Source organism: Sinocyclocheilus anshuiensis, unplaced genomic scaffold, assembly GCF_001515605.1.
Source record: "Sinocyclocheilus anshuiensis isolate Anshui unplaced genomic scaffold, SAMN03320099.WGS_v1.1 scaffold1154, whole genome shotgun sequence".
Lineage (NCBI taxonomy): Eukaryota > Metazoa > Chordata > Actinopteri > Cypriniformes > Cyprinidae > Sinocyclocheilus > Sinocyclocheilus anshuiensis.
In genome coordinates this window covers 699,104-709,120 of record NW_015542345.1, presented here as the reverse complement: position 1 = coordinate 709,120, position 10,017 = coordinate 699,104, and the positions used below count along the sequence as shown (strand labels likewise).

The 10,017-nt window shown below is 36.0% G+C and overlaps 1 protein-coding gene across 1 annotated transcript in view; it reads left to right on the top strand.

The window, feature by feature from the left end:
- Positions 1 to 10,017, top strand: part of LOC107691280 (voltage-dependent P/Q-type calcium channel subunit alpha-1A-like) — a 68,027-nt gene that overhangs the window by 5,046 nt on the left and 52,964 nt on the right. The window lies entirely within an intron of this gene.

Below are 10,017 nucleotides of genomic sequence, written 5' to 3'. Positions count from 1 at the left end.
TATAGTAATGTAGTACCAACTGACTCTCATGTATATTTTACAGCATTAGTTGAGAGATTTTTTTTCCTTGAGAAAATGTGGCATGTGCTGTACCTGATATATATCCAAAATAATCGAAGCACACAGGCATCGAATTGGTAATCGAATCGAATTGCAAGCTTGTGAATGAGAATTGAATTGAATCGTGAAATTTGTGTCAAAACTCAGCCCTATTATTCAGTACTTAAATGTATATTTACACTGTAACATAAAGTAACCATTTATTTATTATTTTCATCACAGGCAAAAAAAAAATGTCACGATGAGAAATTAGAAAAATTAGGAAAATGTCGCAACGATTAAATAATTACCTTTAAAAAAAAAAAAAAAAAAAAACTATTTTAAGTCGCAGATACCTTTTTTATTTTTATTTTTTTATCCTGTAGTCAGTGGAAACAAGCTTCCATACATTTTAGTTATATTTAGCCACTTTTTAATTTACTTTTTTTTTTACCATTTTATTTCAATCAAAATAAGATTACTTATTAACATATTACAATTTTTTACTTAATTACTAATGTTTTACTGACACAGGCCCATACTTTTAGACCATTTATTTTTCTATTTTAAGTGGCCCAGTGACATAATAACTATCAGAAAAAAACATATCAGCTTTGTTTAATATAAATTTTGTCATGCGATGTTTACTCAGTAGTCCTGTTTTAATAACAGGCAGTTAATGGGTGCTAGCCATAGTAGGATTACTGCTTACTGCTTGCACAGTTGTTCAGTCCACTGCCAACATTACCAGCTGGCAGAAGCTTTTTCTTGGTCTTAAATATATATATATATATATATAGAGAGAGAGAGAGAGAGAGAGAGAGTTATGTATTTATATTCATCATATATCATTTAATTTTTTTTTTTAGCATACTAACTATTTTTAGGTATCTTGGTATGAGTTAGAATTTGGCTTGCCTCTTACACTCATCTCCTGCTTCTCTGCATCATTTCCTGTCCTCTCTCTAATATCTTAGAGTTCCAAAAAGTCTTAAAATAGCAGTGCAATCTTGTTTTCTTGTATCTACATGGGTATGAAATCTTTTTTGAGAATGTGTCCAGGAAGTGATGTCTGTGTTAAAGGAACCATTGCGTCGACCGGACACCAGGTTAAAAGCACGTTTCAGGAATAGATGCACTTTAAGTGGTCCTGATTTAATGACAGGCAGTTAACTGGCGCTGGCCACTGTAGGATTACTGCTTACTGCTTGCACAGTTGTTCAGTCCACTGCCAACATTACCAGCTGGCAGAAGCTTTTTCTTGGTCTTAAAGTTGGTTCACAGAGCCAATTATTTCCTCATACATATAAGTCTTTAAATATGATTGTCTATTTCTAAAAGTGTGGGTACATGTCAGTTATAATGCTCTGAAGAGACCAATATAATAACTATAACTGTGACATAATGAAAACTGGCTGCTATGCTAGGGTTAGATTGTTTCAGCCTTTCGAATTCGGAGAAAACTGAGTTGCTTTGTGTTTGAATAGAACATAGAACTACTATTAGAATTAGTAGGAACATAATTAACAGGATATTGGACACTGATTTTATTACATTGTTCGGTTACACTTTATTTTGATAGTCCACTTTAGACATTCTACTAAATCTCCTGCTTCTCTGCATCATTTCCTGTCCTCTCTCTAATATCTTAGAGTTCCAAAAAGTCTTAAAATAGCAGTGCAATCTTGTTTTCTTGTATCTACATGGGTATGAAATCTTTTTTGAGAATGTGTCCAGGAAGTGATGTCTGTGTTAAAGGAACCATTGCGTCGACCGGACACCAGGTTAAAAGCACGTTTCAGGAATAGATGCACTTTAAGTGAAGTGTGTTTGTGGAGTGTGTGTTGTTGTTAGAGTAAGTGTGTTTCAGGGTGTGTGTGTGTGTGTGTGTGTGTGTGTGTGGTTAATGTCTGTATGGAGGTGAAGGGAAGGATGTCTTTCTCTAAATGACTGCAGAGCAGTAATGATAATGGAAGTGATGGCAGTGGTACAATATTCACACAGGTAGAAAACCTCTCTGTATCTCTCTTTCTATTTCTCACCACACATGTAATTTTACACACGTTAACAAGCACGATCTGCATGTGTTTGCTGGTGAAGTCGCTCTTTCTCTTGTCCTTGAGAAGGCCACACACATGCTGGTTGCCAGATAAGGACAGGCGGGAAGAACGACAACAGAAAATGAGAGAGAGAAAGAGGCGGATTAGGCCTCCAGGCCTACAGTAATAGACAGAGAGTGTGTGTGTGTGTGTGTGTGTGTGTGTGTGTGTGTGTGTGTGTGTGTGTGTGTGATAGCGAAACACTGCATCAGTGTGTTATGCAGTAGTAGAGGGTGGAAGAGGTTTTCCATGTTTCCCTCAATCTCATTTTTCTTTCATCACAAATGTAACAGTGCAAGTGGGGACTAATAGGAAAAAAAGCATTTGTGGAAAAAAAGGGAGCCAAGGGAGAGGTGAGAAATGTGAGGATGCAGGGGAAACGCAGGTGCTTGGTAACAAGCAACAGAGAGGATGACAGGAAGGAGAGGGAGTGACCATCAGCTGTGTTGAGAAAAGCAGGAGCAAACAAATAAAAGCTTGACAATGGAAATTAAAACTAGATTTTAAAATGTTTGCATTGCTAAAGAGTTGCTATAGGTCTAAAGAACCTCAAAAATCCTCAAAGTCCCAGTTATATTGTATAAGTTGTAAATATAGAACATTATACTTAAAATATGATGATATTATTGTACGAGATACTATGAAATACTCTACCATTCAAACATTTGGGTTTGGTAAGATTTTTAATGCTTTGAAAGCATTTTGTCCTATGCTCACCAAGGCTGCATTTATTTGATTGAAAATACAGTAAAAATTGTTATATTGTAAAATATTTTTACAGTTTCAAATAATGGTTTTCTATTTTAAAATAGCTTAAAATGTTTTTATTTCTGTCATGACAAAGCTGAATTTTCAGCAGCGATTACTTCGTTCTTCAGTGTCACATAATCCTTCAGAAATCATTCTAATATGCTGATTTGGGGCTCAAGAAACATTTAACATTATCATAATTATTGTTGAAATCAGTCTGCATGTTTTTGGAAAAAAGAGCCCAAAGAGGGCATTTTTATGCCCCCACATATTAAATTTCTGGGGCTTTTTGTTACCCTCTTTACACCTTAGTTTAATTTACAACTACATGTCTACTAACTCTCAGAGTAGACTGTTAGGGTAGGTTTAGGGTTAGTAGAATAAGTTGACAAAGAAAGTGTTAGAAGATATTAAGCAGACAGTCTACTAATACTCTACTAACTGCTAGTTGACATGTAGTTGCAAAGTTACTTAATGTTAATAGAATGTCTAAAGTGGACTATCGAAATAAAGTGTTACCCATTGTTCCTTCTCACATGCTTAAAAGTTTTGGCTTGGCCATCTGTTTTTTCAGTGTCTGAAATTCTCTTTAGTGTCAGTTGTACACGGATGCTGGTTTTCACAAGGGCTGTGGTTGCAGTTCTCCCCTGAGTGCCTTTCCATCAGCTCCAAAGCTCGAGTTCTACATTTTAGTTTCACCTCGCAGGTTTTACATCAAGACGTCAATGAAGCTTGACAGCAGAGTGACAGACTCTCATGACCTCTGAGCAGAGTTTGCTGCTGGTCACAGAGCGGTCAGTGGTCACAGCGGATAGTCTGAAAGAGCTCATGTTGAATCTGCATTTGAGTAGTTGACAAATAATGACATGAGCTTGCCTTTTTTACCCAGCATCAGGATTTTTTTTAAATCTGTGAATGTGAGTCTATACCTAATGCAAATACATCTATATTAATGTATGCATATTTTAGAGTCTGTACCTTATGCAAATACATGTATATTAATGTATGCATATTTTATTTGATATATACATAGTATATTGTATTAACTACTTATATATGTGTGTGTGTGTGTGTGTGTGTGTATACAGTATATACTGTATACATACATACATACATACATACAGTGTAAATATCATCTCCTTGTCTCTTTTTCTCTCTCTTGCTTGCTAGCATTATAAAATGTATGTATATATTATATAATACTTTTAGTTTTTTAGTTTTTAATTTGAATAGTTTTACTATTACTTCATTTTGATATGTTAGATCATTTTCGGTTTTTAATTATTTTGCGCCATTTAGCACTACTTCCATTTTGAACCAGTACTGTTATTAGCTCTCTATCACACTCTGTATTACCACTGCCACTGCTTGTGCACGTGTTGCCAATGTACAGCTCTTACTTGGCAGATTCCTGAGTCGTGACTGTGCTGGCTATTGGCTGCCTGCTCCGTGCCAATCTGTGACTTCACTACTGGCACACACAGCGAAGAGAGACAGAGAGGAAAAGAGTGAGAGAGTGAGCGAGACCAAGAGAATAACACCATGGTTTAGTCTGTAGAAGATTTCTCAGTTTCTGGACACACCTTTGCGCTGCCATGCACAGCTGTTTCCATAGCAATGTTATGTAATAAGAGAGAACCGTGGAAGACCAGAGAAGACACCACTCTCTCCACTTTTTCTCTGCTTATCTTTTACTTTCTCTGGTTCGCCGTCTCCCTCTGTCCAAACACTCACATATAGTCACTTATTTTAATGTTTTGGAGAAGAGGAACGTTTAAATGTAAATATGGACCAATATGAGTGGTTACATTGGGCTGAAGCGACATGGAATAGCATCATGACACCTTTAATAAAAAAAAAAGACATTTACAGTTTTTGTAGTTTGCATGTCAGTGCAATCCATTCATGCATGCTCCAGTCTAGATTATGTTTGAACCAGTACATATATATAGTTGTAAATATAGAACATTATACTTAAAATATGATGATATTATTGTACGAGATACTATGAAATACTCTACCATTCAAACATTTGGGTTTGGTAAGATTTTTAATGCTTTGAAAGCATTTTGTCCTATGCTCACCAAGGCTGCATTTATTTGATTGAAAATACAGTAAAAATTGTTATATTGTAAAATATTTTTACAGTTTCAAATAATGGTTTTCTATTTTAAAATAGCTTAAAATGTTTTTATTTCTGTCATGACAAAGCTGAATTTTCAGCAGCGATTACTTCGTTCTTCAGTGTCACATAATCCTTCAGAAATCATTCTAATATGCTGATTTGGGGCTCAAGAAACATTTAACATTATCATAATTATTGTTGAAATCAGTCTGCATGTTTTTGGAAAAAAGAGCCCAAAGAGGGCATTTTTATGCCCCCACATATTAAATTTCTGGGGCTTTTTGTTACCCTCTTTACACCTTAGTTAATTTCTAATTTCCTTGGTAACAACACAGTTTACCTCAATAAGCCTCATGATTTGGATTTTATTTATGTCTGTAGCTCAAAAAGTGCAGTTCAAGTTACACCCCAACATGTAGCGCCTTAAGTTAATGGCTAATTTAAATCCATAACCTTAAATGTGACCCTGGAGCACAAAACCAGTCATAAGTAGCACTGGTATATTTGTAGCCAACAATACACTGTACAAGTCAAAATGATAGATTTTTCTTTTATGCCAAAAATCATTAGATTATTAGAAGATATTAGAAGATATTTTAGTTATAAACTTAATTTTTGATTACTGTAGTAATGTGCATCGCTAAAAACTTCATTTGGACAACTTTAAAGGCTATTTTCTCTATATTTTGATTTTTTTGCTCCCTCAGATTCCAGATTTTCAAATAGTTGTCCTATATTATCCTATCCTACATCAATGGAAAGCTTAATCCTAACAAACCATACATCAATGGAAAGCATATTTATTCAGCTTTCAGATGCTGTATAAATCTCAATTTCAAAAAATTTACCCTTATGTCTGGTTTTGTGGTCCAGGAACAAATATGAGCAATAATGACAATGATGTCTGCATTAGCAATGACTACCCTAGTAAAGATCCCTGTCACACTCCCCGAACAAACACCCTCATGTACCGCACAAATGCACTGTATTCCCAGATGCACGGGCCTGAGTGTACAGCATTGAATAATGTAGAGTTCGGCTGCATACCAGGATGACCTAGATTCAACTGCAACGAAAAGCTGGAGGATTCCTGCGCCGTTTTTCTGCAGAAACGTGTTGATCTCGCGCACCGACAACATGAGAATCCTCGCCGTATGAAAGGGAACGGAGATCAATCGAAAGGGGACCCTTTATCTCTCACTCCTGGCCCGGTTGCAGCGGCAATAACGAGATTCCATCAATGACAGAGGGCCCGTTGCCATGGCAACGGTTATGAATGAGAGGAGGCTGGTAAAAGAGGAATCGCCGGTTGCTATGGTGATGCCGTGAATGGGGAGAGACCTGGTGGCGTGATGTTGGAGAGAGGCTTCCACGATCGTCATCTTCATTTTTTTTTTAAAGCAAATGAGCGAGACGGGATCTATTCTTAGAAACGTTCTTAAAGCATGTAAACATATGAACATAATATGTTTTCAGTATAATCATACACATACATATATGCGCATAAACTGCAGCCAATATTAGCTGTTTCGCTAACTTCTACCAGACGTCCACACCACACCCTTTCTCCCAATACCTCGCAGTCATTTTACATAGTTGGGTTGTGACATGTATTTTGAAGGATTATTTTGTGTGACGTTACAAACACCAGACCTAGTGACGCAATAGAGGAGAGAAGGAGCAATAAACTGGTGTTGGGAGAAAAGGTAAAAAGAGAAAGCCCTTCCATCAGTGTGTGTGCTCTGATTGATTGTCAGGTTTTCCCCAGCAGACGGAGGCCTTGTCGCTCCTGTGAATCCCTCTATCTCACCCTGTCATCGTCCTCTCCCTGGGGCCGAGGGGCTTTCTCTTTACCGCTCTGCATTCTCAGGGCTAACTGTGTGTATTTCAGTCTTTCCTCTCCAGAGTTTCCCAAATCAGACTTTATTCCCTTCACATGACTCCCGCTGGTGCTGAGAGAGAGGGCAGTGACTACCTCACCAAAAACTGTGAGAAATACAGAGACTTATTTAGCAGTTGAGAGAATGAGGGTGTCTGAATCACAAATGGCACTGAAATCACCGTTTTTTTCTTACTAATTTGACAAACATTTTAGAATAACTCTGGGTAAGAAGCAAGTTATTATTTTTTTAGTTTTTAACAATTTTATTGGCATTTCTCAATGATGAGTACACTTTAAATGATTAGGTCACTTCCAGAATAAAAATTATCTGATAGTTTACTCAACTTGGCTTTAACTACTATGTACTTACATCAAAAAATAAGTACAATGTACTTATTGTGTTCATATTGTATTGCAAAACACTTTTGCTGCTATTGAGGTGGGATACGGGTAAGGTTTGGGACAAGTTTTGGTGGTATGGGTAGGTTTAAAGGTGGGCTAAGGTGTAAGGGATTGGTCAACAGTGTAATTGTAAATGTAATTACAGAAATTAATTACAGATGCAATTACATGCAAGTATTTTTAAAATATAAGTATAATGTAAAAACATGTATGTACACAATAAGTGCATTGTACCAAATGATTAATTTAAATGTATAAAGTGGGACTGTATATTTTAATTTCTTCAATTATTTTTTCCTAATTTGATAAGCATATTAGAATAATCCTGGGTAAGAAGAGGCAAAAGTGCAATCTGAATGGAAGTGAATATCCTAAACTTTGTGTTTTACTTTTATAAAATTAATGAATGTGTTAACTTAAACTAAATTCATAAAAATATGTTTTTGTACTAAAGTAAATGTTAACTAAAATAAAATAAAATTATATTTCAGTTTATAGAATATTTTCTAACTTTCAGAATATTTCTAATTTGTGATTTTAATTTAGTTTAACTTAGAACTGAAATAAAAGCTAATAAAAATAGACATTTAAAAATACTAAAAAAAACATTAAAACTAATAAAACTTTAAGTAAATGAAAACTAATTAATCCATTAAATAATGTCTATAATAGTGTCTCAGATGCTAAAGTATCACTGACATGAACACAAATGCTTCTATTTTGTGTTGCATTCTTAGTGCTGACAGTAGGGATGCTATAGCTAGCATTAGCGTGAAATGTTGTCATTCAGAGCAACAGTTTGAAGTTACTTAAAGTTAGTTTAGCTGCCGTTACAGCTAGCTGCTTTGTATATCACTAGGAGTATGCTATTTTGACTTGGACCAGTAAGCATTTACCTAACAAATGAATTGCAGTGTGCTAAAAAAAACTGTCCAGCTGCATCTAGACGACCATGGGCATAGTTTTTTATGGGCAAGCACCACTCACACTCACATATGTTCTTCAGAAAATAAAAATTATTTCAAGTTAATTTATCAATCATAAATTTCACCTCTTTCAGTATTGGCCAGTTAATGCTGTGTTCAAAATAACATCCTGTTTCCTACAAAAGGTACTTTGTTTGACAGTTCACAACAAAGTGCCCCACGCACCACTGAACTCTGACGGACTCTCCCACTCCCCTAGTTGTATTTTATATTTAATCTGTATATCTGTATTTATGTTCTACTGTTAGTGTTATCTGTATGCACCAAGGGTCTGAGAGTAACGCAATTTCAATTCTCTGTGTGTATGTGCTGTACATGTGGAAGAATTGACAATAAAGCAGACTTGACTTGACTTGACTTGACAAAGAGTTCTTACGAGCCAAATAGATGTGGACATGCCCGCTCTTCTTTTCTAACCTGGGTGCAGGGTCTGCAGCCTGTCTTCAAACTTTTGCACATATATACACACTCTCACTGTCTATTAACATTTCCATCTGTCTCAAACTTGCACACACTCCCTCCCTCTCTCACACACACACACGTCAGTCCACTCTTCCATCAAATTTACCGCAGGCCTTTTAGTGTGTTGTAGGATATCAGCGCAGTCAGCGGTGCTCTGTTATCCTCACTGCACTTACTGTACATAAAGTGTTCTTCACTGCCTGACCTGGAGGCAGTTTATTCCTTCCCGCATCTAAGTTTCCACTGTTCCACCAAATAAAGTGTAAACCGATATTGTATCAGCAGCCAAAGCACTTTAGTCTTGATCTCAAATCAGTTCTTTAAGCGTCGAATGTATATTTGCATCAGTCTTGGGCTTATTGATCATGCAAGATGGGTCATAAAAAGGTGTTATTTGTTATGTGAGACTGTAGATATATGTAAATGAATTACTGAGAGTTTCATTCAAATACTCTATCTAAGATGGGTTTGGTCAAAGAGGGATTGGCCTGCTGTTCTGTGATCAAGTTTTCCATTTAGGTTGGTTGTGAATATTCGAGACAGATCCTATAGGCTTATTATAGAGGGTTGGCGCCATCTCATCCTCATTCTCAAAACATTATTGCACCATGTGACATCACAAAATAACTAATATGATTCTGATCATTGATCGAATTATTTACAATGTTCCTGCCAATTGAACGGCTTAAGAGGAAGAGCTGAAAAAGCAGAAGACATTAATGAACAAGTCAGGAGACAAGTTTGCTGCATTCTGTCCAGTCTCGCACAAGTCCATCCATTCTTTCTCTTTTCTTTTAGCTTACGTAGGTATTTGCTGCATGTGCAGGGCAGGGCAGTTTTAGGCCTATTGACTGAGCCATTGGCTGGAACTGTACATCATAACCACTAATGAATGAGCTCTTAGCAACATTGGCATCGCTGCATATGCAGGCAACAGTGGAAGGGAGTGAAAAAGTGACGGAAAGAGTGAGATAAACGGCTTCATACTCAATTCAGTGTCATTTCTAAAAAAAAAATAACTACAGATGGACATCATTTTCTGTCAATACTGAGTGTATATATATAAAATAGGATATATGTTTTTTTATATAGATTATATTATTATAAACTAATTATAAAGAAATGTAATTTTACGTTTAAAATTATATAACAGGATGTATATATGTTTGTTTTAAGTGTGTATTTGTTTTCAGTTTTAATAAAATATTTAAATACATTTTAATAAATTAGAAGAGCAGCACCCTGACCAAATATAGCGTGCGCACACACACA